The following is a 14,088-nucleotide window of genomic DNA, read 5'->3' on the forward strand; positions in this document are numbered from 1 at the left end:
AACTTGCTGAAACCTTGCAATGTTGAATTTGAGTATGGTGATGAACGAGTGCCAGATTTAAAAGATTCGGGCAGACGGGTGAAATGGAAAGCTGAAAACCAGAGGGAAGCTGCAGACCTGAAGCACTCGGTTGATTCTAACTCTTGCACCTCTGAGTGTGACATGGAAACTGCAGTGCCAGTGATGTTGAACCCTCAGACTCAGCCGTTTCGTCCTGAAAAGGATATAGATCAATTGGCCAAGGAGGAGAATGGTGTTTCACCACTGGTGGGGGATTCAAGTGTTCGATCACAAACGGTGACTACTTAGCTTGTTATCACCAGTGAGTCTGAATCTGTGGGAGGTCCTAAGTCCCCACTTGATACAAGGATTGAGTCAGTAACTGAACATCGGGGTTCACTTTTCGAAGCTACAGAGTATGATAGTAATGGCACTGAGGGTGTGGAATCAACTGTCTCAAGAGTGAGTAACTCATCTGACGAGTCGAGTGATAGTAGTTGTGTACGTCCCTTGCGTTGATCTTTGCGTGCGAGACATCCACCAAAGAGGTTGGTTGGAATATGCAATGTTTAAGACAGAAGACTGATGAACCATTGATATCTCCACTTTTGTACATTTTATCTGAGTTGTGTGTACCAAAGTCGTGTAAGAAGAAGTTGCATAGAGCCAAGCATTATTAGTTGGTTAGAGTAATTGCATTTTGAATTATTTGTTTGCATTTATGATAGCTTTGTTATTGCTGAGAACGTGGTGTCATGTTGATTTTGTGTTTATGATGTCGTGTTAATGACTGGTGTGTGGACTATGATGAGGATCAGCTAAGAGGATGTGAACCGACGAAGTTACTATTGCGTGTGTTTTCTGCTGTTAGTCTTCGGACTAGCGCGCATTCAGCATTAGCACGCAGCCGGTAGCATCGCAAGTTGCTTTGGGCTTACAGATGTTTGGGGAGTCCCTTGCCTTTACCATGGGGTATTCTTGGGCATGAAAAGGGGATGGAATTAATCAGATCTTCCCGGGGCCCTGACCACTGGCGTGGGGTAACTTGGTTTACCAAAACATGGATCATTCGGACAACATTGCATTTTGGATGGCCTTATCACCTTACTACCAGAAGAGATTGTCAGAAAGTTTTGGGCGATGATGAGCAGATGCCTTGGTGGTATCGTTGACTGCTTGCAGATGTATCGGTTCTTTGGTTGCAAGTTCTACTTGCATTGAGGGGTTAGAGTCTTTTTAACTCATTTTTGTACCCTCTCTACAGATTATTAGCTGTTTTGTTTGCACTTTGATGGGAAGTATGGATTCCCTGTAAACCAGTTGAAGGACTGAGCTGCTAACCTCATTAATTCTTTTCCTATAGCTGTAGATATGAATCTAGCTGATAGCTGTGGCATGGAGAATTTGGTGAGTGCGGGCACACATAACCTAATTTGGGGGAGTGTGTAACCAAGTGTTGCGTACGGTCAGTACCTTGATTGAAACACTGGTACGGCCCTTGCTTGTGAGCGAGAGTGCCTAAGAATAACTATGACGTCATTGTCTGGACGTACTTTTCGTGTATTGTATTTTACTATGAACAGTATCGTTTATCTGCTTGTAATTTTCATTTTTTAATACCTTTCACATTTGAGTGTGTTTTGTTTGAAATCTGTCAGCTGTGCTTTGGGAGAGGATTTGCCTTTCCCGTGTGACGGGTAACGTGATTGAGTAGGCATGCGCAGAGAAGGAGATGAGACAGGCTTCAGATTGTGACATGGCTTTGGACGGTGCTCAGAAAGTTGTGGTGAAATTGCTTTGAATCGCCAGCCGCTGACAAGACAGCTCAGATACGTGTCGGTAAAGACACACGGACTGCTTCCAGAGCATTTTGGGCCATTGATGGCGAAGGACTGACTGTGATAGCCACAAACTTTCAGTTGAGGTGAGCGCGTTGAACTTGGAACCCATGAGGTGTCGTCTGCCGAGTATTACCAAGGCGTGACGTCATTTGACCTCGTTTACGATGTAAACAATATGGCAGTGCCCATGTAACAAGCCTGTAATCCTGATGATAATGCCGTTCGAGCGTGGATATTAGTAGTAGTACACAACGAAATCGGCATACTGAATCACCATGTGCGAACAGTTTCCTGCATGACAACAGTGATCATAGCGTTCATCGTTCTTTGATTGATGAGTAATAGATCAGTGCACTGTAGCTGTGACCGACCAAGGACAATCAGTTCCGCATCGTCTGTTGTGAACACGAACGTCGTGGACAGTTATTGACAGTTTTGGTAGTGTTTTGCACAGTATTATCTGACAGTGTATTGTTGGTTTTGATATCTTGTTTAGCTGTGTTATAATATAAGCAGCTTTTACCGAGAAATAGTTATTACCAGTTATACTTATTGTTATTAGTTAAGGGGAATATCAAAGGGGAGTATACCTCCAGTATATTTGTTACAGTGGAGGAAGTTGCTTTGATTATGGTGACAGACCGCATATTTGAAGGTTAATTTGCATTGTTTGGTGTACCACTTGTAGTAAGATTGCATATACATTTTGCAATAGTGGTAAATACCTTCATTGGGGACATATCCCAACAAATGCTTTGTATGTGACGGTCACCTAGGTAACTCAGGTCAAGTGCGTGACCCTTTGAGTGCGCCCTCTACTGTTATAATTCAAGTAAAATATATTTTGACTAATCTGTCATTTGTTATTAAACCGGTTGATTGATACATGCCACTTGTCTTCACTGTGTTGTATGCCTTGCATGGTACCGAAGTCATCTGCGATGGTAGACCTGTCAGCCCTAGGATTATTATTTGTTCTCCTCCCATTTATAGTTCCTTTTAGCCGGTACTGAAAAGTGAGAAGGTCACATAAAGAGACTACTTTGTTTGCTCTCAGACCTCATTTGCATATGAGGTGTGGAAATACCGACTTTGATTTCAGGAATGAGTCAAAATAAACTACAGTGCATATGTAATACTATATATTATTATACATCTGCCATCGTAAGGCCATAAGTTACAGCGTGCCGTAATTTTACAGGTTACAAATGTATTTTCATTCTACCATATGGTATAAGAAAATGCGAATTCCAAATATGGAATGATTACGCGCTTAAGCGTCCTCTAATAATAAAAACAAACATGGCTGCCACCAGGGTTTGACCGGACTCCACACAAAGAAGCTCACTGATTCTGTTCCAAACTTTTAATATTTCGGCATTCCCATGGTGTATCCTTGGAGGGAAAGAATGTATAATAATAAGGCTATTACGAGGATACCTTAAAGTATGCACTCAGACAGTACGCCGTCGCATCGTGCATACTTTAAGGTATTCTCGTAATAATCTCATATTATTATCACAAATGAATTGTTCGTACGCTTTCATTCCCTTGGATGTCAAAGTGCAAACATGTATCACTCTGCAAGCTACCAGAAAACTACAAGTTATGTTTACAGACTTATTTGTACTACTGAGCATAATCATGCGTTATCATTTCGACATTTCGACCTTTACATGTTTTTCTTATGCCCAATGATTGACAACTATAACTTTCGTTGTTAGGAATAATGGTGAAATGTTGACTTTACTCGAGCGTGCCATGCGTGATATATTTGTACGTGTATCTTGCATCTGTGTATGAACTGGTCTACGTAATATTCACATTTTTACACTGTAAGTCACCCGGGAATAATTTGAAGTTCTATTTTTTGCTTAGTCATGCTGTAACCAAAACCCACATAGAATATGAAAGTATAATTTGGCGGCGTTATCCTTTAACCTTTGGAAATTTAATGCTAAAATATTTAGAAACAAGACATAATAGCAACAGCATTGAGTATGCAGGTTTGATTTATGTTTAGCAGTAAAGTGATTTTATAAATTTGTGTTTAGCAACTGTTTATGACTACACAAAATTCCTAATTACATTTGCAAATTTGCAAGTTCAAATCTCGTGTTTCATTTTTATGTTAGAGTATTCACCTGTAATTTCGGTCACACTTAAAAAAAATAAAAAAAAAAGAAAGTTGTTTTACAAGGTATAGTCAGTAAAAACATATTTGACATGAAATGACTTTTAAGTTAATTGTTAAATGTGCATAACCTGAATACATGGTTTATTACTCCTACATCAACTGATAGGGTAAAGTCCTTCACAAATGGTTCTCACATAACATGCAAATGACATCTTTGGTTTTGTGGGGGGGGGGGGGTAGCCAGAACAGAATAAGGATACAAGTCAAAAACGGCTGTTTATCAAATTCACTGTTGATAACAATACGACGGTAAAACTTGTGGTTAGTATACGAGTGAAAAATACTAATATGTTTCATATACTTAAAGGTAGAAGAAATTCGAAATTGCAGGTACGTGAATAGGCATATAGCAAGTGAATTCCAACCTGTTTTATGTTGTATACATCGACTTAAAAAAACTCTAGAAAAAAAGATTGACAAATAAAAAATCGTCTTTCAAATACAGTAAAATAATTTACAGGTTTTTTGCTAGTTAAAAATTAGTTCAAATCTATGCCCAAGAGCACGTGTTAGTGTGTCACACGATTGTTTGACATTGGAAATCGGGCAATTCACATCGATTTACTCGAATAAACTGTTGATCGTGTTTTTGTTTTTGTTGTTAAATATAGAACCACTGAAGTACGTGGAATATTGCAAAAAACACATACAACTAATTCTGTTCCCAGATAAGAATTCGGTTATTTATTTATTTATTTTTGTAAAAGGGACACTTCAAGATGAATGTGTCTTGCAATTAGTGATTTCATGAGAATAGTGTACATAAATCCTTCAGTTCAGTTGGTTCGATCCAAGAGTAATGCAAAAATTATACAGTTTAGTCATTTAAACGAGAATGTCACGGAGCATCCTCGCTCGTGACTACTGAATATAGATTGTGAAGTTACCACGCTAAACACAATTCGGCTGCAACAGTGATAATTGCGATGATACACGTTCTATAGGTGTGTGTAGATGACCGTAAACAACTCGTGCTCCAATACGCGCTGGTGCCTTTTAGACGAATGTTACTATGACGACGATTTACCAAGACTCAAATTTGAATATGATTCAAAGGATAAAAAACGTCCCATGCGATTTCATTGTGAGAAGTTGCTTGATGAATACAGTGTCTTGCGAAGCAAGAAACTAAAAGCAAGCATGAGTGCGTGTTTTTAAATCGTAAATGCGTTATAACGCATGCTGTGACTTCTTCGCACACTGGTAATCATTCGTATAGATTTCTGATTAACGCTGTGATTGCTCGATTATAATTCTAGAATCGTGAACAAACGTTTCAACACGACGGAAAAAAGCGTGTGGTCGAAATATATGTTAGTATGGACGCGTTTGTTAATATACATCTGTCTGGTATTTTACGGGGTATGTTCATCCTACCATATTAGAAAATGCGAATTCCAAATATGGAATGATTACCCGCTTAAGCGTCCTCTAATAATAAAAACAAACATGGCTGCCACCAGGTTTTGACCGGACTCTACACAAAGAAGTTCGCTGATTCTGTTCTAAACTTTTTGGTTTTCGGCATTCCCATGATGTATCCTTGGATAGAAAAAATGTATAATAATAAGGTTATTACGAGGATACCTCAAAGTATGCAGTCAGACAGTACGCCGTCGCATCAACCTCCGCCGCGCGTCGGTCGACATTCCCGGTGTACTGTTTATGTGCATACTTTGAGGTATCCTCGTAATAACCTCATATTATATGTATGCGTACATTGATGCAATACTTTGGATTGCGATAACTATGCTAATATTCAAATCCACAACCTCTCTGACAGAGAGGTGAACTGAGTGTAAAATATAAATGATCCGTTTGGTAATGCACATTAACTTTCTGAAAACATGACAGAAAGTAATCATTTTAGCAGTCTTGAATTCTCACATTCAATACATACAAATGTTATTCGTTATTATTTGTTATCATATCACATTGCAGACAGTAAAATACAACAATCTTATAACTTAAGTGATTGTTCTTTAAATTGTGTTCAGACTAGTTCACGACTAGTTTGTGATAAGCATATGCTAAAAGGGGAGTTTTCCAAGGAGACGGCCAATAATGAAAGATAACATGGAAGATGTCATGGTCTGATATATTTTGAAGAAAATGTCTTGATTATTCAAGAATATCTGGTTGCCAGTCTTCATGTGATTTATGATGCATGATAATTTAATAATTTATCATATTATGTTTAAATGGCAGTACAGATGATGATTTGTATGTCGGTGTCGTATACTGGAATGCCTATCACTATATAAAATGACTTTAATGATCAGATAATAATGCACTGTGTTGAAACTGTTTTCACGGGAATTATTTGAGTCCACAGGAGATACATAATCTGAGTCAATGTCTTGATCGTGTGACGCCAGCTATAGTCAGCTACATTTTAATCAGTAACACATCAATTATGCCATATTCGAACACTATACGTAAATTAATAATCAAAATCACTAGTTGGCGGGGTAAATGACTCTAAGTGGCGGATGCAAATATCAACATTGTCTGCATCGTTTTGAATTAATATTTGAATTTTACATTACACAGATTATACACTTTTGACCAATTTTAACCAACTTGTACGACATTCCATGCTATTTTGTTTTTCGTATTTGAAAGAGTATATTACTTTTGTAAAATTAATAACTACATTTTCAAAAAGTAATATTTGAAGAAAATAACCTTCTCGCTACATCTACATTTACGTGTATGTGTGCTCGGCTCAGTCGGGTTTATGCAATCATGCGTAATGCAATATAAATTGTTCAAACTTTTGACATAGGTGACTTTTACTACACTATGTCTTCATATAGTGCACTTAATGTATCAAATCATTGACCATACACATGTACTTTAACTGTTATGGTGTAGTGGACAATGAGTGTTCGTTGAATCGTGATCAACTTTAAGTACAAGTTATATTAACGTTTAGTGTTAGACATTGGCTAAATGCGTACATCTTGAATGTCTGAAATATATCAAGTACTGTTGGAGTACATAAGTTGTCTACATTGCAATAGAAATAGTGATAGTTGAAAACATAATCACGTAGTAAAGACCGAGATGGAAATTGATGTAATTGAGTTGTTCACTTTGTACATACATCTCCAGATGTTGACTTACCTGTTATCAATAACGTCTCAAGGTCTAAAAATACGTTTTGCAGTTCATGAGATACTGCTCAAAATCCCCCGTATCCATACAACACTGCTACAAATGACTATTTCAAAAAAAGTATATTCACATGACTGAATGAATTATAACAGTGAGCGTCATCAGGAAGACCAGGCAGTCCAAAAGTAACTGAATAATCGGAAGCCCCTTACTTTGTATTGCTGAATTAGTTTGCAGAGTGGATTTACTTTTACCAGTGCCCGCGGCTTTGCATGCGATGTACGCCAGGTAACGAGATTCATCGTGCAAACTGCATTCTAGAAAGTATGTAGTACTAGTAGGCTGCTATGGGTTTTGAATACACATTGGTTTCCTGTATAGAGAGATTTACTCTTAGCATTACATCACATCATTGAAATAATGACTACGTGTTATAAATCCTTTTACTTTCTGCCAAATGAGTTTTACGATTTGAGTTAATGGTTGAATATTATATATGTACTTTTTTCAAATATATAATTTTTTACAGCATTTCTAGCGCATTCAATTTGTCTTTAAAATATCGCTGATATCTTATGTGAAAGATGTAGTCGAGATGTAGTACACAATATATCCCTATATTCATATATATCCTACATTTGTATTACAAGCATTGTTGTTATTTGTATTGATGGATTATTAGGCACGTAATGTCATAGAATATTCAGCTGGCAGCTGTATATAATGTGTTAAGCCCCTTTCACAATTGGTGTCAAACAGACTACAACGGCTTGCGACTCGAAATTTTTCCCGTTGTACGACTCGTTGTACCACTTATTGTACGATCCAGATGCGACAAAATGGTCGCATCTCGGTCGGGAAAAAAAACCGTGCTGCTCCGATATTTTGAGCGACTGATGCGATGAAAAATAATTGCACGACAGGCAGTACGAGTGTTGTGCGACTTTGCACGCACTCGTAAGACCCCGAACGAGTGTTGCACGAGTATTTTCATGTCGTACGATGATGCGTCCTGTCGTACGAGTCCGTTGTACCACCCTAAGACTATTGGAAGACCTGTTTTGCCCCCTTTGCAACGTTGTACGATTTTTTTTCACCCCCAATATAAACTCGAGAACTCTTGAGCTTTCATCCCAAATGTATGGACCATCCACACTGTAAACATCGCTGCTGCTCGACCAATAGCTCCTGGGAGGCTCTTGCATTTGCTAAGTCTGAGAAGGCAAATCCAAAACGTTCAAGACAGACATGTCATATCGATGGCCTTACTCATCCGTAGACGTCAAAGACATGCAAGGCAAAGAAGAAGGTGGTGGGTCAAACCCTGGACTGAGAGACATGTGCTGTTTGGACAGTATGATAATCTGATGCCGATGCTTGTATTTTGGTTGTGTCTTGTTCACTGTAGCAGCGTCTCGTCAGGCATCAGCGGTTGTAATGAAGAAAGTCGCATCGCGTGTCGTATAAGCCAACACCTCGCGCGAAAGGTGGTGCGGTGTGTCGCACAATGGGTCGTAGCCTTGTACGATCGGTTGTAGTAGTCGTACAACGGGTCGATAGGTCGCGCGACATATGACGCTACAAAACGCATATGTCGTGCGACTTGGTCGCATCATCGTTCAACCGTTGCAGCCGTTGTACGACTGTTGCACCCGGAAACATGAAAATAATCGCACGATTACGTCTCACGACTGTTGTATCCTGGTGCAGTGGTCGTTCACCTCTCGTACGATTTTATATATTGCTTGCGACTCAAAGACAACACTTCTACAACAGGACGGAAAAAATATTTTCGAAAAAAAAATATCGCACGAGTGAGGCGCCAATTGTGAAAGGGGCTTTAATAACAAGTTCCTAACATTACGCATGTGTTATTGAAGAACGCATTCACGTATTATTTAATCCTCACAATATAGTGCCATCTATAGAATCACAGAATTAATTTTGTTTTTATAAATTTATCATTATAGCCAATATACGCAGTATGAATATTTACGTAGCATTTTAGAAAAAAAAATCGTCATTAAGCACATACATGCAAGATTACCATATTTTAGTAACTGTACAATTTGCTAAGAACAAAATAAACCCAAACTATAATATAGAATGTATAAATTAAAACCAACCTAATTGTTACTTTACCTCACCGAAAATTCAGCCTATTAGCTTATCGGGCTGTTCCCATGAACTCTTTTGATAGTACGAAGTACGAATACAAGTACACTAAAGACTTAAGCCTGAAGAATGTCATATATAAATTACTTCTAGTAATATTAAAATGGATTACAAGTTGTAATGTGTCAGATTAGATTAGATTGGACAAATTTAATTCATATCAGGTAATATTTTGATGAGCACTATGAACCTGTTAATTGGTTTTAACAAGAGGGATATCTTCATAAATCATGTCTCAACTCTCCAGAATATATGTATAACAACAAAGACGGGACATCAAATTAGATTGTGACATGGAATGAGATTGTATTATATGAGATTTTTATATTGAATATTATGTCATATGTATGGTTAACGTAGTATGGGAACCCCGACAATTATGTGCGAAGTGGCCCAAACAATAACGATTATATCTCTTGAATAGAATTGAGACATCGAAAAAGTTAGCCTTACAAATCCTCAGCAATGTTATTATATTTTTAATTAGTAATTTTCTAATTTTACACTGCGGTATAAGTCGTTTGGCTGTCTGCTTGATTAAATTTAACATTTTAAGTATGGACTTGAATACACTTACTTATTTTCATCAGAAGCACTATATTTAACCTTTTAGTATCGCCCAACGGCATGAATTATACTCATTATATACATTGATGCGAAGTCGTGCTGTAATTCGCTAATGCTCTACGAGTATTTATAATATCCCACAATCTAAAAAAAATCGATAAAAAAATCTAAAAAGAAAAATCTAAAAAAAAAATCTAAAAAACAAAATCTAAAAAAAATAGAAAAATGAAACAATTCTTTGGCCTATAGTAGTGACATGAAAAGTGAGTGGTCCTAAAGAATCATTGAATGTCACGATTAATTTATTTCAGGGAATCCTAAAATAAATTATTAGTCCAGACGGCTTGCTTGAATGGATATGGTCCTATAATTAGAAACATCTTTACTAAATAATTTACAGAAAACGCCTTTTATGTTTATTGCAATGATTGTGTGTGTGTGTGTGTGTGTGTGTGTGTATGTGTGTGTGTGTGTTTTCTAACCGACAATGAATATTTAAAACGGGTTATTTACTGAATTACTTCAACTATATCTTGTTTTCTAGGTTCGAAAGGTGGGAATGATAAATTATCTGCGTTTCGTAGATTAGCAGATAATTGCTATCTATTCGTATGTAAATTATTCAGGTGCCATTGCACCTGTTCTGACTGATTATTGGCTAAATAACCAGGTGCTCATAGGTATATAGTAAGAAGAGTGTTCTATTGTATTCAGTCTCGGTTGCAAACAACTCACGATGTCCACACCGACGGAAGGCCTCAGTGAACCGATAACACCACCAAACATCAAGGACTTGCTCGACGATGTTACTAGCAATATTACCACCGTTGTAAAAGACCGTTTGGCGAAGTTTAAGCGCGACTTGTCTGAAGAAAATAGCGAAGCTCTCGAGACGGCGGCAAAACGTGCCAGGGCCGACAAGCATGATTTCAAAAAACCTGGTAATCGGCAGCAGTTCGAGCACGAGCAGAAGGTGATGGAGTGCCTGCATACTGCCATGGATGCCACTACTAAGAATGCTGTGGAGAAAGCCAAAGACGCTCTCGAGAAAGGTATGGCTCTGGTTTCTCATCGTATGAAGCTTATCAAGCTGGCCGATAAAAGCGAATTTGGGTGGGGCACAGTGAATGAATACATTTCTGATGAGTTGGCCTCTGACACTGATGACGAAAAGCGTATTCAGCGTTCCGAAAAACGTGCAGTGACAAAAATCAAACAAAAGAAGCGCTATCGCCGAACCCAACCCAGTCAACAGAATTTGAATACTAGTAGCAATTTGTTCAGAGATGCACGTCATGGATCACAAACTTCTGAATTCCGGATTGGTCCCTCTTTCAGGTGCGGAGATTTCGGACACTTTCACACACCAGGGAGCCCACCCATCCTAATTCGGTGACACTTGGCTTGGGCAATATTGTTTTTTCTCATCCCATCGTTCCGGCTTCGCCTAGCGTTTATAACATAGAGTTAAATGCATGCAATTCTGAGCAAATTTTGTCACGGTCCGTGGTCGGGCGGCTAAAGAGCTCATTGTCTTTCTGGCAAAATTCTTTGTCCTGCCCGCTTTTTGTACGTTCATTAATTGCATTTGGTTACCGTTTACCTTTCTCAAATTATCCCCCGCAGTTTGTGGGTAAAAATAATTTGTCCAGCAGGAAGCACCCCCAATTCGTTCGTCAAGCAATCAATAAATTACTTGCCAATGACTGTGTTTCACGCCAGTTTTCTCGACCTTATTGCGTAAACCCTTTGACAGTGGCAGAAGGGAAAAAGCTCAGATTAGTTCTCGATCTCAGACATGTGAACCTTTACTTAGCGAAGCCTTCATTTAGATATGAAGACCTAAAAACTTTAGCTCAGATGTTCTCCGACAACTTTTATTTTTTCGTTTGGGATCTTGAATCCGGCTATCACCATGTTGATATTTGGCATGAACATCGCAAGTTTTGGGGTTTTTGTTGGAATTTTGACGGCTAGATCAGGTATTTTACATTCAATGTGTTGCCCTTCGGCTTGAGCACTGCCTGTTATTGTTTTACTAAGCTTCTGAGGCCGTTGGTTAAGAGATGGCGTAGTATGTCATACGCGTCAATAGTGTATTTAGACGACGGTATTTCTGGTCATGGTTGTTTGACATCTGCTAGAGCAGCTAGTATTGTTCAACGAACTGATTTGCATAAATCTGGTCTTAAAGTTAACGAGCAGAAAAGTCGCTGGGAGCCCGCTCAAATCGGCGAATGGTTGGGGTTTGTCATTAACACCTTGCGGATGGAATTTTCCCTCCCACAGTGTAAAGTTGACAAGGTAAAGAATTCAATTTCGACTGTAATTACTGTGAACAGATGCTCGGTTCGCGATCTTGCTCGCATTGCCGGTTTTTTGATATCTTTGTCCATCGCTGTTGGTCCGATTACTCGTCTATTTACGAGGCAAATGTATTTTACTATTGAGAATCGATTGTCGTGGTCGCAGATCGTTAATATATCTGGACCTGTGCTTCAGGAACTTTTGTTTTGGTCGAGTACTGTGGACGCTCTGAACGGTTTTCGTATCAAACCCAAATTCTCGGCAACTGCGGTTGTATTTTCAGATGCTAGCGACACTGGTTATGGTGGTCACTATAGCTATAATTCAGAATTCTTTTATTCTAATGGGTTGTGGGATGAAACAGAACGCGTACAGAGCTTCACATTTCGCGAGTTAAAAGCTGTACTTTATGTATTAACTTCGTTTTTGTTGACTTTGAGGCATAGAAAAGTTAGGTGGTTTTCGGATAACCAGAATGCTTGTAAAATAGATATTCGCCTTTCGGCGTGTGTCGGTATAGATATTCGCCTTTGGGCCTGTATCCGTATAGATATTCGCCCTTGGGCCTGTGTCTGTATATATTCGCCTTTCGGCATGTTGCTGGCGCTATGGAAGTGCGGCCATTTGCTGAGCTGTTCTTGTGGGACAGCAATGTTCGATGTGAGTAAGACAATTCGTTATTTCCAATACGCGGTTAAATGTCGGTATATTATTGCGTCGTCGTGTCAATTTTGTTGTATAAATTGTGTAGTTTTAGATGTCTGTCAGATACAAGATTGGAAGGCTGAACTCAGCAACCCAGCACTAGATGACTTCTGTGACACTCTTCCCGATGTGATGTTGGCGTCTAGAGTTGGCTCAGATGGAAACGATGGTGTCAGTCAAATCTGTCTGCGGGCGCCGCCTGTCCAGCAAAGCCGTTGCACATTGCTATATATCTTCGGAGTTTGTTGGACAACGCAAATACAGTTGCGCCCATGGATTCCGCATTGTATAGTATTAGATGGGCGCACTCAATGGCTGGTATAGAATCCCCGACTTGTCATCCAATGGTTCAGGCTACGATGGAGGGCTGCAGGCGCATTCTCGCTAAACCTAGAAAGGCCAAAGAGCCAGTCGACCCACAAATTCTGGCCACACTGGTGTCCCAAAAGAATCTGTCTTCGTTATCAGACTTACGATTGCTATGCTTGTGCCTTATTTCGTATGCTGGATTTATGCGTATTGGCGAGCTCTTGGGCGTTAAAATAAGCGACATTTCATTCTCAGATTCTCATATGGAGATTAAATTGCATAAGCGAAAGAACGACCAATTTCGAGAAGGAAGTTCTATAATTATTGCAAGGTCTCCCAAAAATACTTGTCCCTTACGTGTTACTGAAATGTTCATATCTAAATTGGGGGTTAACGTTAATTCCGAAAGTTTCTTAATTCGAAGACTGGTACATACTAAACAGGGGCTCAAGCCTCACAATCATTTAGGGATTTCATATTCTACTGCTAGAGATTTAATGATGAAGGGTATCAAACCATTGGTTAACGATATTTCCCAATTCGGCACTCACAGTTTTCGTGCGGGTGGCACAGCGGCGGCAGCTAATAGTAACGTTAATGAGAGGTGCATTGCCAGACACGGGAGGTGGAAGAGCACGAGTTAAAAAGACAGATATATTTGCGATTCGCTTCAAAGCAAACTACAAGTATCAAAGTCCCTTGGGGTCTAACATACACGTTTGTGAAACCATAACTAAATTTTTGCTCTCCTGGGTACTGCAACCACCGCATACCGCATTTCATGCTTGTTGTTTAATTTGTACGAATAATTGGAGTTAAGTATAGATTGATAAATTATCTGCGTTTCGTAGATTAGCAGATAATTGC

General features: G+C 39.0%; 1 pseudogene; it reads left to right on the plus strand.

The window, feature by feature from the left end:
- The first annotated feature begins 10,618 nt into the window (after positions 1-10,618).
- LOC146739214 (uncharacterized) lies at positions 10,619-13,931 on the plus strand (annotated as a pseudogene).
- Positions 13,932-14,088: the final 157 nt, after the last annotated feature.

Source organism: Saccoglossus kowalevskii, chromosome 8 (genome assembly GCF_978046115.1).
Source record: "Saccoglossus kowalevskii chromosome 8, keSacKowa6.1, whole genome shotgun sequence".
NCBI classification, from domain to species: Eukaryota; Metazoa; Hemichordata; class Enteropneusta; family Harrimaniidae; genus Saccoglossus; species Saccoglossus kowalevskii.